This window comes from Pelophylax lessonae (assembly GCF_965119305.1).
Source record: "Pelophylax lessonae genome assembly, chromosome: 11".
Taxonomy (NCBI): Eukaryota; Metazoa; Chordata; class Amphibia; order Anura; family Ranidae; genus Pelophylax; species Pelophylax lessonae.
In genome coordinates, this window is record NC_138778.1 from 213,183,794 (window position 1) to 213,200,102 (window position 16,309).

Sequence of the window (16,309 nt, forward strand, 5' to 3'; positions counted from 1 at the left end):
TCGCAGTCGGCTCCCCGCGTCTCCGAGTCCTCCCGCGGCGCCTCCTCCTCGTCCAATGGCACGGTGTTTGCCTTTCGGCCAATCAGGAAGCGGGAGGACCCGCTCCCTGATTGGCCAGGAGGAGGATCATGTGACAATAGCGAATTCTCATTCGCTATTGTCACGGAATGGGCGGGTCGGGCGCACTGCTCCGCCCCCCGGCCACCACGTCTGCCCGAGCGCGGGACATTCAATTGTCCTGCGCGTCCTCAGACACGCAGAGGGATTCAGCCGGTTCTGCGAACTTGCAGAAAGTTAGCCACCGGTTCTATGGAACCGGTGCGAACCGGCTGAATCCCACCACTGTCCTGACTAGGCAGAAAAAAACTGAGCGACTATAGCAGGAAGAAGGAGTATACCCCCTGGGACTGCCGATGGGTGTAGTCAGAAGTTTTTTCTGCCTAGTGTCCTACTCCTGTAGGGGCAGCATAACCCAATGGTCAAGAATGACAGGAGCTGTGTCTGTAAATGAACGAAAGAGAAACATTTTATTTAAAAAGATGGAGGTAGAGGGCCAGGGACAGGCCGGGAGTGCTCTGTCCTGCCCTCTCCCTTTCCCTGGGGGTTTGGGATAGGCTGTCGGGCAGACACTCCTTTAAGTCCCTCCATGCTCCGCTAGCACCCCTGCTGGGCAACCCTTTGTTCCCGCCGGACCTAACCCCTGTGACATTTGAATGGTGGACGAATAAGGGGCTTCTCAGGTTGGCAGATTTATGCGACCACCGGGGACTACTTACCAAGTCCCAATTACAGGGGAAGTATTCCCTCCCTGAGGGGGAGTATTTTCGCTACGCCCAGATCTCCCATTTCGTGGCCTCCCTCAAGCGTAAGAGCGACATCTCTACCTCCACACCTATGGAGTACCTTTGCCGCACACTTGACAAACAAAAAAACTATATATCAACAATTTATAATATACTCCATGGAGACGATAGTAAATTAACGTATATGCTACGCTGGGAGGAGGATCTGGGAGAATCTCTGGACCGGGCGGAATGGAACACTTTAGCGCAGTTTAATTCTAGATCCATACTCAACACTTCCTTGATAGAAGCAAACTTCAAGGTATTTTTGCGTTGGTACATGGTTCCGGTCAGGCTGGCGGCGGCGGTGAGCACCGCATCCCCCAACTGTTTTCGGGGATGCGGACAGGCGGGCACGGTGCTCCACACGTGGTGGACTTGTCCAAAAGTCCGACGGTTTTGGATCCGGGTCTATAATTTTGTTTACTCCTTGACCCAAGTCAACTTGATAAAGGATCCCCAAAATGCCCTTTTGGGTAAACCGGTGGAGGGGGCTACTAAACCCGCCAAGCGCCTTATCGCCTTCGTGTTCACGGCCGCCAAAATAGCAATAGCCCGTTCATGGCGAACCCCAGTAGTGCCTTTCGAGCTTTTAAAAGCCAAACTGACCTGGATCATGATAAACGAACGGATGGTGGCGTTGTTGAATGACAGGATGCGTATGTTTGACAAAACATGGGACCCCTGGATAAGGTACCTGGCGAGCCCCTCATAGGGGCGGTTGGGAGCATGGGTAACCTTGGACGAGATGTTGGGGAAATCTCCCCCTTAGGGAGTGAGCGGGATCTGGGTGTCGACCCTCTATTTTTCCACTGACCGCTGATGTTTCTTTCCTCTTTCCCATCTTCCCACTCCTGCCACCCTCCTCTGCTGTTGTCTCCTTTCTTCCCTGTCTTGCCCTTTTCCCCCTATTCCTTCTTTTCTTACTTTTTCTCTGGTACTATCTGACAGTGCACGGATGACAGGCTACGCCCCCCCACTGGTAGAGGGCCTGGTATGGGGGTTGGGGGCCGTCCTCTCCCAAGGGCGCAGTATGTTCCCGTAGGGGCGCCGGGGGGGGTCGGGCCCAGACCTCCAGCCCTTCAGCATGCAATGGAGGGGGCACTGTCTCTACGACTCTATGTTTTTTGCTCCATTAGCTGGATGCCCAACCTGAGCTTACCGTTCCTGTTACTGATTTATTGGTTTCTCATTTTTGATATTGTAATTTTCTGAATTGGCACCATTGTATTTCGTGTATTATGTGATATTTAATGCCCTCAAAGACAATGATTGAGCCATGTTGGCTCCTTGTGCGCTGTTATATCTTTTTCTTACAAAAAATCTAATAAAAAACATTGAAACATAAAAAGATGGAGGTAGTTTATGATACACAGTGGGTTAGCAAGGTAAATGGTATTTAGCTGGAGTGTAGAGAGACATAGCAGTAAATACCTGACTGAATTTCTAACCTTCCCCCATTTTATACAAAGCTAAAAAAAAAAAACGTTTTGGCTGCAGTCTTGCTTTTGGACAAGGAATTGCTGCAAATAAATTTATCCTGGCAGTAAAAGTGGTAAACAGAGGAAGTTACTTTGTAACCTAATCTGTACAAAATGTAATATTTAAACCACAAGATTAAAATTGACCCCCTGTAGGCTGCAGAGCAGAAAATATCAGTTCAATGATCTAGAAACAAAATTAACTTTCCTATTTTTTTTATTTATCATTATCGAAGCTCTGATGAAGAGGGTCCGCCTAGGAAAGCATTCAGCGCAGTGGCGGAGCCAGAGGGCTAGCTGGGGTGGCAATTGCCACCCCAGACGAAGTCCTTGCCACCCCTGTTGCCACCCCGCTGAAAACATTAAACTGTTTGCAGGGCCACCGGCCCTACAAATTACACTGGTCCGGTTGCCGGGCCGCCGTCTCTGTCTCGGCTGCAGAGTGTCTCACTGTCATTGTACCTCCCTATGCTGCTGAGTGGGCGAGCGGCAATGCCAGTGTATACCGGCATTGGTTTGGAGCAGCATGGATGGGCGGGCTTGTGGGGCGGAGCCAGAGCAAGAGCGTTGCATGGGTTAGAGAGCGGAGCAGCTTTAAAGGGCAGGAGGCAGCACAGTACAAGAACCCACTTACCACAGCATTGTAAGAAGGAAAGACTTTGCTGGTGAGTTCTAAGAGATCTAGTTAATAATGTGAGTCAGTGTTGTACATACAGTATGTAAGTAATTTGCAGTAAAAACTAGTTGTACCCGCCAAAACATGCCTATGCTTTTAATATCCAAATTAGTTCCATGTCTAATCTACCAGATAAAAGTTGTATGACTTATGGCTCTCTGGTGGCTATATGGCTGGCATTGTGGTGACCTATAAGCAGAAGTGAGGGCAGTAGCTGTAGGCCAAAGGGAGACCAAAGGTAATGGAGATTCCACAAAATAGTTGAGAAGATTGCTCTCAAATAGGGGGGAGGTTCCCAAATTATTTGGTAATATATTCATGTACTAGTTTATACTATGACATTTTCAATCATCGTCTTTTGACTTGTTTTGCTATCCTCAAACCTTGAAATAAACATACCGTATATTCAACCTGGGGAGAGGGAGGGGGAGGAGAGTTATGGACTCATCAAAGGCAGCAAAAGTGCTCCAATTTTATTTTTACAGTATGGATGGAAGTGTCTCTTTATACTGCATGTAAACTCCCTGTTTTGGGTAAAATCTACATGCAGAATCATAACAAGCCCAGGAATAAACTTGCACACCTTTACTTTAATTGTGTACTGCCAAAGGTCCAAATTTCCTAATAGCTAAATGCCAAAAATCGAAAGCCCCCCTTATTCACAGTAGAGATGTTGCTAGTGCTACCCCTCAGCTATGCAAATGAGTCATGTGGTATGATTGCTACACTGACAAACTTCACATTGCCCTCATTCATCCTGCCCAGCCCCTTATTATTAAAAGGTCAAAGTACACAAGTAACATTTCCAGAACAAAAGCAGGAAGAGAATGTAAAGATTGCTAGAATACAATGCACTGTATGTAATGGGACTGAAATGAAGGATGTATGTATGTGCATTTCATGCAATGCCAGTCCTACCATGGGTCCGGCTGGGTTCATTGGATTTGCCGCCAAATATTTTTTTTCAGCAGTTTTGTGTGTCATCCAGGGGTGGCCGATCCACTGTCCTTTAAAAAAGCTGCTCTGCTGCCCGCAACATGCATACTCATAGTTTTCGGGCCCGAGGGTGCTCGCACACAGTCTAACACCTGCTGTTAAAGACCCAAACACACATGAAGAGCTCAGGTGTGTGTTGCCGGGGGTGGGGTACCCAGGGGAGACAGGGAGCATTAAAAGATCCCTTCCCCACCGGCTCTGCCAGCAGCCAATATTTGGCCACAGCTTGCGAGGCTTGCATTTTTATTGGGTGGAACTGGAGGAGGGGGTGCGGCCAGCCTCTAGGCTGACCCGTCCCGGCCCGGCCAGCCTTCTTCTGCTCTGGTGCATGCATGAGGCTAGGCACTGAAGACTGTGGGAGCACTGGGAGAGAGCAACAGAGAGGTAATATAAGTTAGTTTTGTGTGACAGGACAGAAAAGGAAAATAAACAACTGTAATTTAATCTATATACATTTTGTGGAAAATAACTTTTTTTTAGTGTAATTGAACACTTTGTATATTGACCCCCCAAAATAATACCTTGCCACCCCTTTGCCACCCCTGTTTTAAAAGTCTAGCTCCGCCACTGATTCAGCGGTAATGCATGCTGGAACAGCGGCTGCATGATCGCTAACAGGGTCCATTATAGGGATTTTCCCACAGACCACCAATATAAGGGACATTTTTGCCACCGATCTCCAATGTAAGGGACATTCTTCCCTTGACCACCAATGTAAGGGAAATTCTTCCCACTGACCACCAATGTAAGGGACATTCTTCCCACTGACCACAAATGTAAGGGACATTCTTCCCACTGACCACCAATGTAAGGGAAATTCTTCCCACTGACCACCAATGTAAGGGAAATTGGGGTGTTTGATGCAGGTCCATCCACATTGCTCTGATGATCTGGTAGCACCTCTGTCAGGGGCTTTCCCTGCATGACTGCACTGGGTTTCTCTACAGCAGGAACTCCAACAAGCAGCTGTTTGCAGAGCTTCTTCTCACCTGGGACACCCTCCACCACAGCAGGTGGGGCAGACTAATGTCTAATCACAGCGGGAGCGCGACTCTGGTGGCGCGCGCCACACCCAAACCGCGTGCACATAATCACTTAAATCTACGTGATTATGCGCCGCTGAGCCACAGTATACCTGCGTTAACCACTTCCGGACCGCTTACTGTATATTTATTGTGGCAGGCTGGCTCGTACAGGCAAAATTATGTATATCTACGTCGCTCGCCTGGGAGCAGCTAAGGGGCGGGGGCGCACCGGCGGTGGCACACTCCCGCCCCCGATTGTCAGCGGGGAAGCCGATGCGGGTGTCAGGCGGCTTTGATTGCTGCTTGACACCCGCGATCGCTCCCCGCTGAGAGAGAACGGTCAGCTGTTGTAAACACAGCCGACCGTCCTTCCCCCTGGGATGTTCACAGAGCTCATGTGATCCTAATATATAGGATTGCATGTCTCTGTGATCATTCCACAAGCCACCCCCCCCCCCCCCCACAGTTAGAATCACTCCCCTAGGCTCACACTTAACCCCTTGATCACCCACAGGGTTAACCCCTGTGCATATTTTTAGCACTGATTACTGTAGTAATGTCACTGGTACCCCCAAAAGTGTCAATCTGTCCGCCGCAATGTTGCAGCCTCACAAAAAATCGTAGATCACCGCCATTTTGGGGGGGGGGGGTCTGGAGCTCCTCTTTAACCAAAAAAGGTGTAAGGGGGTGCTTTTGTGATCTCTAATGTGAGGGAACTGCTTTTCCTTTCTGCCCATTATAATTACTTTGTTTAATTTCGTTATTACTGAAAATCATTGTGTCGTATAGAGAAGTCCTGGGTGTCAAACACTGTAAAGAAAGTTCAGCTTTAGCACGTTACACCCATATTTAGTACCATGTACTGCCAGTATCGCACACCAGCAACCCTAAAGTGGTTGTAAACCTCAGACATGAAATATGAACAAACCACTAAAGCTGGCCATAGACGAGAGGAACATTCTGTCAACTGAAAAAACAAAATTGTGCATACATTGGTGCTGGCGGTGCCGATGCGGGACCCGCACAAATACGGGCAGCCGCAACCACCCACACAGAGAAATGCGAGACCCCTGGTCCTAATGGCACACCTCCCGCAGTGGAATTCGCACCAATACTGGGAACCTCCTGTGTGGGCTGCGATTTAAAAATTAGTGCAGGTGTCACGGAACACGGGAGCCCATTCAAATGAATGGGGTCTCGTGCCCGCGCAAACCCCTTGGCTCGCGCGGCTGCACAGGTGTGAACCTAGGCTAGAAAAAAAAAAAAAACCCAGAATGTTGGATCAGGCACTTTCAATTGCGGCACGAAAATTGTGTGTCACAGCTGACGCACTAATCCGAAAACTGAACGACCTGACAATCCACAATAATTTATGTTCGATTTTCGACTTGTCTTTGGCCTGCTTAAAGTAGAACTATAGGCAAAACTTTTTTTTTTTTCATTTTGGATAAAGCAAGGGAGAATTATAACCCCTGTCAATTTTTTTTCCCCATCTGTGTCCCATAGCGGAGATTTTCCTTCACTTCCTGTTCCCATAACCAAACAGGAAGTGAGAGGAAATCCCTGCAAATTAAAGGAATTCCTTGGGGACCCCCCAGGCCACCAGTGTCCCTATTGCAAGATTTCCCCTCTAATACTTTTCTGGGGACAACCCAAAATGTGGGATTTTCTTTTACTTTCACTTTCTATGATAATAGTAAACAGAACAAATAGAGAGGGGGAATCTCGTTAACGGGGACACAAACAGCAATAAAAACTGACAGGGGTTCTAATCTCTCTCCACTCCATCCAAAACTAAAACTTTAGTCTTTAGTTAAAATGTAAGTGTTATTTCTGTCTGCTGCTTTGTTCCTCTGCTATCTTCTGACTAGTTTTCCTGACACCAAGAGAAAAAAAAGGGGGAGGACAGGGGAGGAAGCTCCAACACACAGCCTGTGATTGACAGCCACAGCTTTGTTCCTGTGTGCTGTGTGAAGAGGTGTGTGTCCCTTCCCTCCAATCAGCTCTCAGATCTCTCCTCATCAATCTCTGCAGAGTGTATCTTCAGCTCCCTGCCCTCTTTTTGCTGACAGCTCAGACATGCTTTATAAATTCTGCACTTTGAACGGCTCTAGAGAAGAGAACCCTGCAGAGAAACAGGTACAACCTATGTAGGAGGATTTGTTTAATCTCTGGGTATTTATGAGGCCAGTCAATGCACTGGATATATGTAAGGGTTTACAACCACTTTATCCTCATAAGGACCGCAGATATACTGCAGCAAGGCAGCCTCCTGCGCAAAATCACGTACCTGTATGTGAGTTCCTGTAGTGGGTCTGGGGCACGCAACCCGCTCCCACTGTGATTGGGCACAGCGGGAGCCAATCAGCGGGTCCAGTAGACGTAATGTCCGCCGGGACCCACCGATCGTTCTCAGGAGAGACAGAATGAGGATCTACCTATGTAAACAAGGCAGACCACTGTTCTGTGAGAGGAGAAGATGGAGATCTTGTTCTTCTGCTAAGCAGGAACACGGATCTCTGTCTTCCTCCAGTCAAAGCACCTCCCCCACACAGTTATAAAGCAACCCCTAGGAGAACACTTAACCCTTTGATAGCCCCCCCCTGATGTTAACCCCCCTCCCTGCCAGTGTCATTAGTACAGTGACAGTGCTTTTTTTTTTTTTAGCACTGATAATAAGTAATAATGTCACTGGTCCCCAAAAAGTGTCAGTTAGATGTCCGATTTGTCCGCAGAAATGTCGCAGTCCCGTTAAAAATTGCTGATTGCTAGTTAAAAAAAAAAAAATTTCCATGAATATACCCCATAAATTATAGACGTTATAACTTTTGCACAAACCAATCCCGCTACGCTTTTTGGGATTTTTTTTTTACCAAAAACTTGTAGCAGAATACATATTGGCCTAATCTGATGAAGTAATTCGATTTTTTACATTTTTTATTGGATGTTGTTATATTTATAGCATAAAGTAAGAAATATTGTTTTTGTTTTTTTTTTTCAAAATTGTAAGTCCTTTTTGTTTATAGCACAAAAAATTAAAAACCGCAGAGGTGAACAAATACCACCAAAAGAAAGCTCTATTTGTGGGGAAAAAGGACAACAATTTTTTTGGGTACAGCGTTGCACGACCACGCAATTGTCAGTTAAAGTAAAGCAGTGCTGTATCGGAAAAATTATCTGGTCAGGAAGGGGGTAAAACCTTCCGAGGCTGAAGTGGTTAACGTAGAAACATCTCATGCAGAGAATGAAAGGCGGTGTACGTCAGTGCTGCAGGTAACAATAACAAATCTGGGGTGGAATTTATAGTATTTTTCCTCATATATTTTCCAGCCATTTGTGGCTGTTTGTGTTTATTTTATCCCCAGCAATGTTAAAGCAATGAGAAATTCGTATTGATTAAGGCTGCATTCACATGTCAGCGTTTGGATTGCGGGCAGAATTGCCGCGATTCCGCCCGCGATCCGGAGATTATTGCAAATCGCGGGACGCCTGTGCGTTGCCCGTGATTTGCAATAGCCCCCCAAACGCTGAGCGATGTTGCCACGATTTCCGCCTGCTGAATCGCGGTAACATCGCGCAAAAAAAATTGCGGGACGCAATACGCTCCAAAGAAGCTCTTGTACTTTTTTGAGCGTAATGCGTCCCGTGTTTTTCTTTTGCGCGATGTTACCGCGATTCGGCAGGCGGAAATCGCGGCAACATCGCTCAGCGTTTGGGGGGCTATTGCAAATCACGGGCAACGCACAGGCGTCCCGCGATTTGCAATAATATCCGGATTGCGGGCGGAATCGCGCCGCAAACCATACGCTGACATGTGAACGGAGCCTAAAGATTTCCTTGCCAATCACTCGAGACAGATTTCATTTTAGAGAAGGTTCACACTGGGGCGACCTGTCAGGCGACCTGGTCGCCTGACAGGTCGCCGTAGGTCGCTCGCCATAGAGAAACTGTGGACCCGTTCTAATAGGAGCGACACAAGTCGCTCCGACTTAGAAAAAGGGTCCGGAGCTTCTTTGGGGCGACCCGGAGCGACCTGCATTGACTTCAATTATATGAACTCCGTGCCGGCCGCTCAGAGGTCGCGGTGCGAGCTGCGCGCCGCGACTTCACAGGTCGCCCGGCAAAGTCGGCTCGCCCCAGTGTGAACGGGGCCTTAATGATTTTTTTTTAGTTTATATAAATATAAACATATTATGTAAACACAGCCGACCATTCTTCTCCCTGGAATGATCATAGAGCCCCTGTGATCCTTCTATATAGGATCACAGGTCTCTATGGTCATTCCACAAGCCACGCCCCCCCCCCCCCCCACAGTTAGAAACATGCTCCTAGGTACACATTTAACCCCTTGATCACCCAAGGTGTTAACCCCTTCCCTGCCAGTGTAATTATTACAGTAACAGTGCATATTTTGAGCACTGATTACTGTAGTAATGTCACTGGTCCCCCCAAAAGCATAAAAAATGTCAGTCAGGAGTCCGATCTGTCCACCGCAATGTCGCAGTCTCGCAAAAAAATCGCAGATCGGCGCCATTACTAGTAAAAAAAAAAAAAAAAAAAAACAATAAAAATGACATAAATCTTTCCCGTAGTTAGTAGACGCAATAACGTTTGCGCAAACCAATCAAAATAAGGTGGCACAGTGGTGTAGTGGTTAGCACTTTCACCTAGCAGCAAGAGAGTCGCTGGTTCAAATCCCAACCACGACACTACCTGCCTGGAGTTTGCATGTTCTCCCTGTGCCTGCGTGGGTTTCCTCCGGGTACTCCTGTTTCCTCCCACACTCCAAAGACATGTTGGTAGGTTAATTGGATCCTGTATAAAATTGGCCCTACTGTGTATGTATGTGAGTTAGGGACCTTAGATTGTAAGCTCCTTGAAGGGCAGGGACTGATGTGAATGTGCAATGTATATGTAAAGCGTTGCGTAAATTGACAGCGCTATAGTACCTGGAATAATAATAATAATACGCTTATTGCGATTTTTTTTTACCAAAAATATGTAGCAGAAAACAAATTGGCCTAAAATGTTAAACATTTTTGATTTTTACATTTTTTTGGGGGGGAATTTCATATAAAATAATGTGAAAAATATTGTAATTTATTCAAAATTGTCGCTCTTTTTTTCTTTATAGCGCAAAAAATAAAAATCGCACAGGTGATCAAATACCACCAAAAGAAAGCTCTATTTGTGGGGAAAAAAGGACATCAATTTTATTTAGGTACAGCGTCGCACGACCGCGCAATTGTCCGTTAAAATAACGCAGTGCCGAATCGCAAAATAGAGCCTGGTCATTGAGCAGCCAAATCCTCCGGGGGTAAAGTGGTTAAAAGAAATGGAATTTACAAGTCGCCCTAATTTCTTTTAACATTGCAGAGTAATTGTATCTGATATTTATTTCAGATGGACTGCTCCTTTAAATGCATAACCTACATGCATAGACAGTGCTGTGCCGGAGTTATGTGGTGGTGATATTTACAGTATTGTGTTTCCTGCTGATAATTGCTCTTCTAGTTCCTCTTTTAACCTTCCTTGTTGCTGCTGCAGAACTTCGTGCAGCTCGAGGTGTGATGAGAGCAGCCAGCGATGCGGTAAGTGACTCTTTGGTCTCATATTTCCGAACCGAATTGGGGGGGGGGGCTTTAAAAAAACACATTATGATGAGGGCCAACGTTCTATACCCCCCCCCCCCAAAGTGGACTTTCTCTCTGCTTTCTGTTCCATCTGAGACCCCACTGCAGTGTTCTAGCTTACAACCATGCAATGCAAATTAATAGGGGTTGCGGGGAATAGATTTAAACAAACTTTATTTAAAAGAATACATTTCATGCCTGCAAAGATGAGTAAAAAAAAAGTAAAAATCAGGCGCAAAAAGAGTTCTGAACCGCCCTGGGCAAATAGCACTTAGCATTCTCTCTAACTGCAGGTTCAGCTCACAAAGCAAAGGTCACTTGGTAAAATGGAATGCACGCCTGTTATTTCCAGCCGTAAGATTGTTATATTCACTATAGACAAGTAAAATCTCCTGCACTCAGGTGCTGCGTTATAGGGAAGGCTGTGTTGCTGGCATCTAAGCCCTCTCAAGATGATGGGTATCCACGTGGACTAGAAATATAGAAAAACAAGAGAAAGGCACACTGACCGAGTGCAATATCATAAAACATTTATTGGAAAGAAAAGAAACGCCATACATTATACTCACAAACGTATGCTGAAAATATGCATATAAAAACTCCTTTTGCAATCAGGAGACCTCCAGGACTGGGATACTTTTCAGTAATGCAGGAGGACTGGAAGGGGTCCGTACTGATGAGGCGCTGGCGCGTTTCAAGGGTCTGATGAAGAGGGTTCTCCCTTGAAACACTTCAGCCCCATCAGTACGGGCGCTCTGAGGAAGGGAGCGTGTCTCCCGAAACACGTCAGCAGTCCAATTACAGGGATATGTTCACTTCCACATGTGGCATACTCATTCAATGCGATTTTTGCCCTTCATGTCTGTCTGTGAGTATGTTTTTGGCATTTTAATAAAAAGTTTTAAAGGTGTCCAAGGGTAATGCACTAGGTGTTTGCACCTCCTTTTCTTTTTCACATGCTCTCCATCAGTACGGATGCTTTCCAGTCCTCCTGTATTACTGAAAAGTATTCCAGTCCTTGAGGTCTCCTGATTGAAAAAGGAGTTTTTATATGCATATTTTCAGCACACGTGTGTGAGTATAATGTATGGCATTTCTTTTCTACTTTCCAATAAATGTCTTATGATATTGCATTAGGTCAGTGCGCCTTTCTCTTGTTTTTCTCTTGTATTCACTATACTATACTAGATATTAGGGATCGACCGATTATCGGCAAAGCCGATATATTGAGGGCCGATATGCACTTTTGCGATATTTGTTGGAATCGGCCTTTTATTTACCGATATTGCCGATATTTCGGGAAAGTGCTTGTACCGGGGTGATGCCTGCAGCTAGAAGCATCACCCCGGTACCGGTGTCCATAGCCGACGGACGGCTGTCTTGTAATGACAACCGATACGGCTGAGAAGCTGCTCAGCTGTCCTTCCAAGGAGTGGGAGGGGACGTCCTCCCCCTCCCGCCGCCTTCTGCGGCTCGTCCTGGTCTCCTGTCCACCCGGGAGACCCGGGCATCCTACCTTCACCGCCGCACCGCCGCCGTCTGACCAAGTCTCCATTTCTTGACATGTCATCACTTCCGGGTACTGGCGGCGCCGAATTCAAAAACTTACAGCATTCAAAACAGCCAAACTTGGCGTTCTGAATGCTTTAAGTGCAGAGGAGGGGTTTGGGGTCTTTTAGACCCCCAGATCCCTCCACCAGTGTACCTGTAGACATTAAAAAAAAAAAAAAATAATAATTTTAATGTCCGAAAATATCGGCATCCTTCAGTAAAAAACAAAACAAAAAAAATTAGAAAAATCTGCTTTTGTGGTCAATAATTTACGCCTCATGTGCGCATTTTCGCGCATTTGCGTAAAATATCGCAAACGCATGTACAAAGTCTGAAAAAGTAGATGCTCAGAGATCAAGAGGAGTATCGTGTGCAAGAGGCCTTAGGGTGTAACCACTTGAGTACCCTTATATTTTACTCCTTCCTGTCCTGGTCATTTTTCTGTTTTCAGTGGTGTGACTGACAATTACTCAGTCACGCAACGCTGTGCCCCAGTGATTTTTTTTTTTTACAGAACCCTAGTAAATTTTATATCACTTTATAGAGACCGATCAAGCTTTCTTTTGTTCACATTTAATAAACTATGTTTTTTTTAAATCTTCCTATTTTACCCACTTCATGACCAGGCCATTTGTTGCTATTTAGCACTGCACTACTTTAAGTCCCCATTCACACTAGCGCGACTCGTCAGGCGACTTGGTCGCCTGACAAGTCGCGGTGGGTCACTCGCTATTGAATAGTACAGGAACCGTTCTAATAGGAGCGACACAAGTCGCTCCGACTTAGAAAAAGGGTCCTGTACTACTTTGGGGCGACCTGGAGGCGACTTGCATTGACTTCAATGATATGAAGTCCGTGCATGTCGCGCCAAGGTCGCGGTGCGCGCTGTGCACCGCGACTTCACAGGTCGCCCCAGCAAGTAGCGTCGCCCCTGTGTGAACGGGGTCTAACTGGTAAACGCGCAGGCATGCAACACTGTACCCAAACAAAATTTATATAATTTTTTCACACAAATAAAGGTATTTTTTTATTATATAAATGAAAAAAGACCAAAAATGTTGAAAGAATGTATTTAATTTTTTTCACACAAATAAAATTATTGCCCACCCGAGTGTGTATGGCCAGTTATTTCCCATATGTATGCTGCCATGGAGTCTGTCAGGAAAACTTTTGTATCAAATACATACTGTAATTTTCCTTTCCTGATGGACTCCATGGCAGCATATGTATGGGTTAACCCCGCCTCCACTCCTCCCCTATAGCAGTGGTCCTCAACTCTGGTCCTCGGGGCCTACGGCGCTTTTCCACTGCATGGAACCGAATGGTTCAGCTCGCCTTTGTGCTTTTCCACTGCTGGTACCGCATGGTACGGTGTAGGAACGGTTCGGTACGGTACGGTGTCGATTTTCCACTGCGTGGAACCGAATGGTACGGCTCTCAAAAACAGTACCACCTCGATTGTGGTTCCAAGAGGTACCATACGCGGTACCATATCCCACAATCCTTTGCATGCAGTCACTACTAGCCACTGATTGGTCAGAGAATCCCACCCACCCCGTTGTTATCCCAGCCACTTAACTTTAGTACTACTTTAGTGGAAAAGCAAACCATGCCGTACCGTACCGAACCGTTCCAACACCGTACCATGCGGTACCAGCAGTGGAAAAGCAAACCGGGCCAAGCAGGGCCGAGTAGAGCGGAGCCGGTACTTGCAGTGAAAAAGTGCCATAATTAAAAGGCCAGGTTTGCAAGGTAACTAAATTACATCACAGGTGATCTCATTTGCTGCTCAGTGATTGCAGTATTCTAGTCTCCATCTCCCCAAGGTAATACTTAATATCTGGCCTGTTAGTGTGCCCCGAGGACCGGAGTTGAGGACCACTGCCCTATAGGACCCCACTCCCATAAATCAGAGGTCGCGTTCACTAACTAGCCTACTCATGACTCTGGGAGGGAACTCCTGCTGCCATGGAGTCCATCAGGAAAGGAAAATTACGGTAAGTATTTGATAGGAAATTTTCAGTTTTCCCAACAGACACCATGGCAGAATACATATGGGAAATAACTAGCCATACACACCCAGGTGGGCAATTGCAGAACCAAAGAAAAGGGTTTAATTGACACTGTCAACCGACAGGATTTTAAACCAAAAATTAACAGAAGATAAAGAGGCCGGCTCTACACAATAATGAGCTATACAAATACTGACCGGGGGACCACAAGGCCACCCTAACGAATACATTGAGAACCACATACTGCAAAGTCCCCCAGCATGTGGACGCCCTCCTGGTCGAGTGAGCAGTCACCATCCCCAAAGGAGCCAAGCCCTAGGCTCTGTGGATGGCCCAGACAATCCATGCCTCAATCATCCTAGATGAGACATGTTACCCTTTGTCCTTTCCGGCAAAAGAATAAACAGGCGTTCTGAAACTTGAAGGAAGCTCTAGCTTGTAGATATAACTTCACAATATCGAGAGATTCCTAGAACCAAAGGAAAGCACTGCTGAGGATTCCCTGTTTATAGACAGGCGCTTTAACCAACTAAGTCACAGCGCAACCTCTCCCACGTCTAAAGGATGCAAGTTAGTACTCCAAAGGTTGGCAGAACAATTTCTTGGTTCCCATGAAAGACTGATGTACCCTTGGGAATTAAGTCAAGCATAAGTAAAAGCACCTCTCAAACTAGAAGAACGTTACGAAAAGTTCTCCATGACCAGTTAATCAATCTTTCAGGCTTTTTATACCGACTTGATAGCCAGGAAAAAGGCAAACATGACTGTAACGGAACCGTCGACCCACACCGTACTTGAAGCCACATACTGATGAAAGACCACAAGTACGGTTTGGGTCGACGGTTCCGTTACAATGACAAAGACAGAGACAGCTCTAGAACTCTCCGCTCTTATTCCCGAGAAGGAAGTTGAGAAGAAGAGGGAGATTCCATTCAGAAAACCTCCGCTTACTCTGAGGTCTGAACCTAGTTGCTCCCTTGAAGAATTGTTGGACAAGAAAAGATGCCTAGAGCTGGAAGCACCTGTGAAGGCCGATAAAGCTGACACTTGTACTCTGAAGGAGCTCATCGATAGAGCCAGATCTAAATCCGAATGGAGGAAGCCCAGAATATTTAGAACTTCTAAATCAGTACACGATCTGTCAGCAGCTGACATGTATTGCACAGACTTTGACCAGATTCTCCCGTAAACTTTGTTTGTGTTCACCCTCCTAGCATTCGAGAGAGTGTAGTAGAATTTCATATTAACCGATGTATTTCATATTATAATTATTAATTTGCATATGCTATTATTATAGTTATTATCATTAATTATTAGGATATTTATATTATTATTATTATTATTGTAGTAGTAGTGGTATTATTGCCAATATTATTATTAGTTCAACATTAGGCAAAAGTTATTTGTTTATAGAAGTTCATAATTTACTATTTATAATAAGAAAACTTGAATTGTTGACCACTGTTTAGAAAGAAACCATTTAGACAACAGTTGGGAGTATCAGTATAGCCTGATAAGATAACATTCCTTAAAGGTAATAAAACAACCATTGACAAGAAAAAGTAATAAAACTTCCTATACTGTTGGTTTAAAGTAAGCATGTGGTATATGGGAGAGCATGCGGACAGCATTAGCGGAGTCACCTGTAAGGCGAGGCAGCAGTACACAGCAATGGAACCAGACACAGCGAGCCAGCACACAAGGAGCAGGCCCGGGGACATCAGTTTTAGAGGTGGCACTAGTAGTAGAGCAGTTCAGCTCAGCTGTAAAATAAATTCGGTCAGCATGTCAGCCCACACTGTCATTTTCAGGGGTGTGTGAGGGTGGTATGAGATGCAAATGTGCAGTGGACTCACTGTGAGTCCATTGCACATTTGCATCTCATACCACCCTCATACCCCTGAAAATGACAATGTGGGCTGACATGCTGAGTATGCTGACAGAATTTTACAGCATTCCTCAGCTGTAAAATTCTGTCAGCTCAGCATGTCAAGCACTGTCCACATTGACAATTGTTGGGTGTTGTGAGGGTGGTATGATGCATAACAAATAATGGGCAGTGAGTGGACTCACCTCCCAGGCAGGCTGAGGCT

General features: G+C 45.9%; 2 protein-coding genes across 2 annotated transcripts in view; both read left to right on the top strand.

Moving 5' to 3' along the window:
* The window catches only part of TM9SF4 (transmembrane 9 superfamily member 4), a 397,487-nt gene that overhangs the window by 200,202 nt on the left and 180,976 nt on the right, over positions 1–16,309 (top strand). The window lies entirely within an intron of this gene.
* The window catches only part of HCK (HCK proto-oncogene, Src family tyrosine kinase), a 99,831-nt gene continuing 94,010 nt past the window's right edge, over positions 10,489–16,309 (top strand). The window contains exon 1 of the mRNA XM_082271680.1: positions 10,489–10,611. The gene's annotated coding sequence lies outside the window, so the exon portion shown is untranslated. The remainder of the gene's footprint in view (positions 10,612–16,309) is intronic.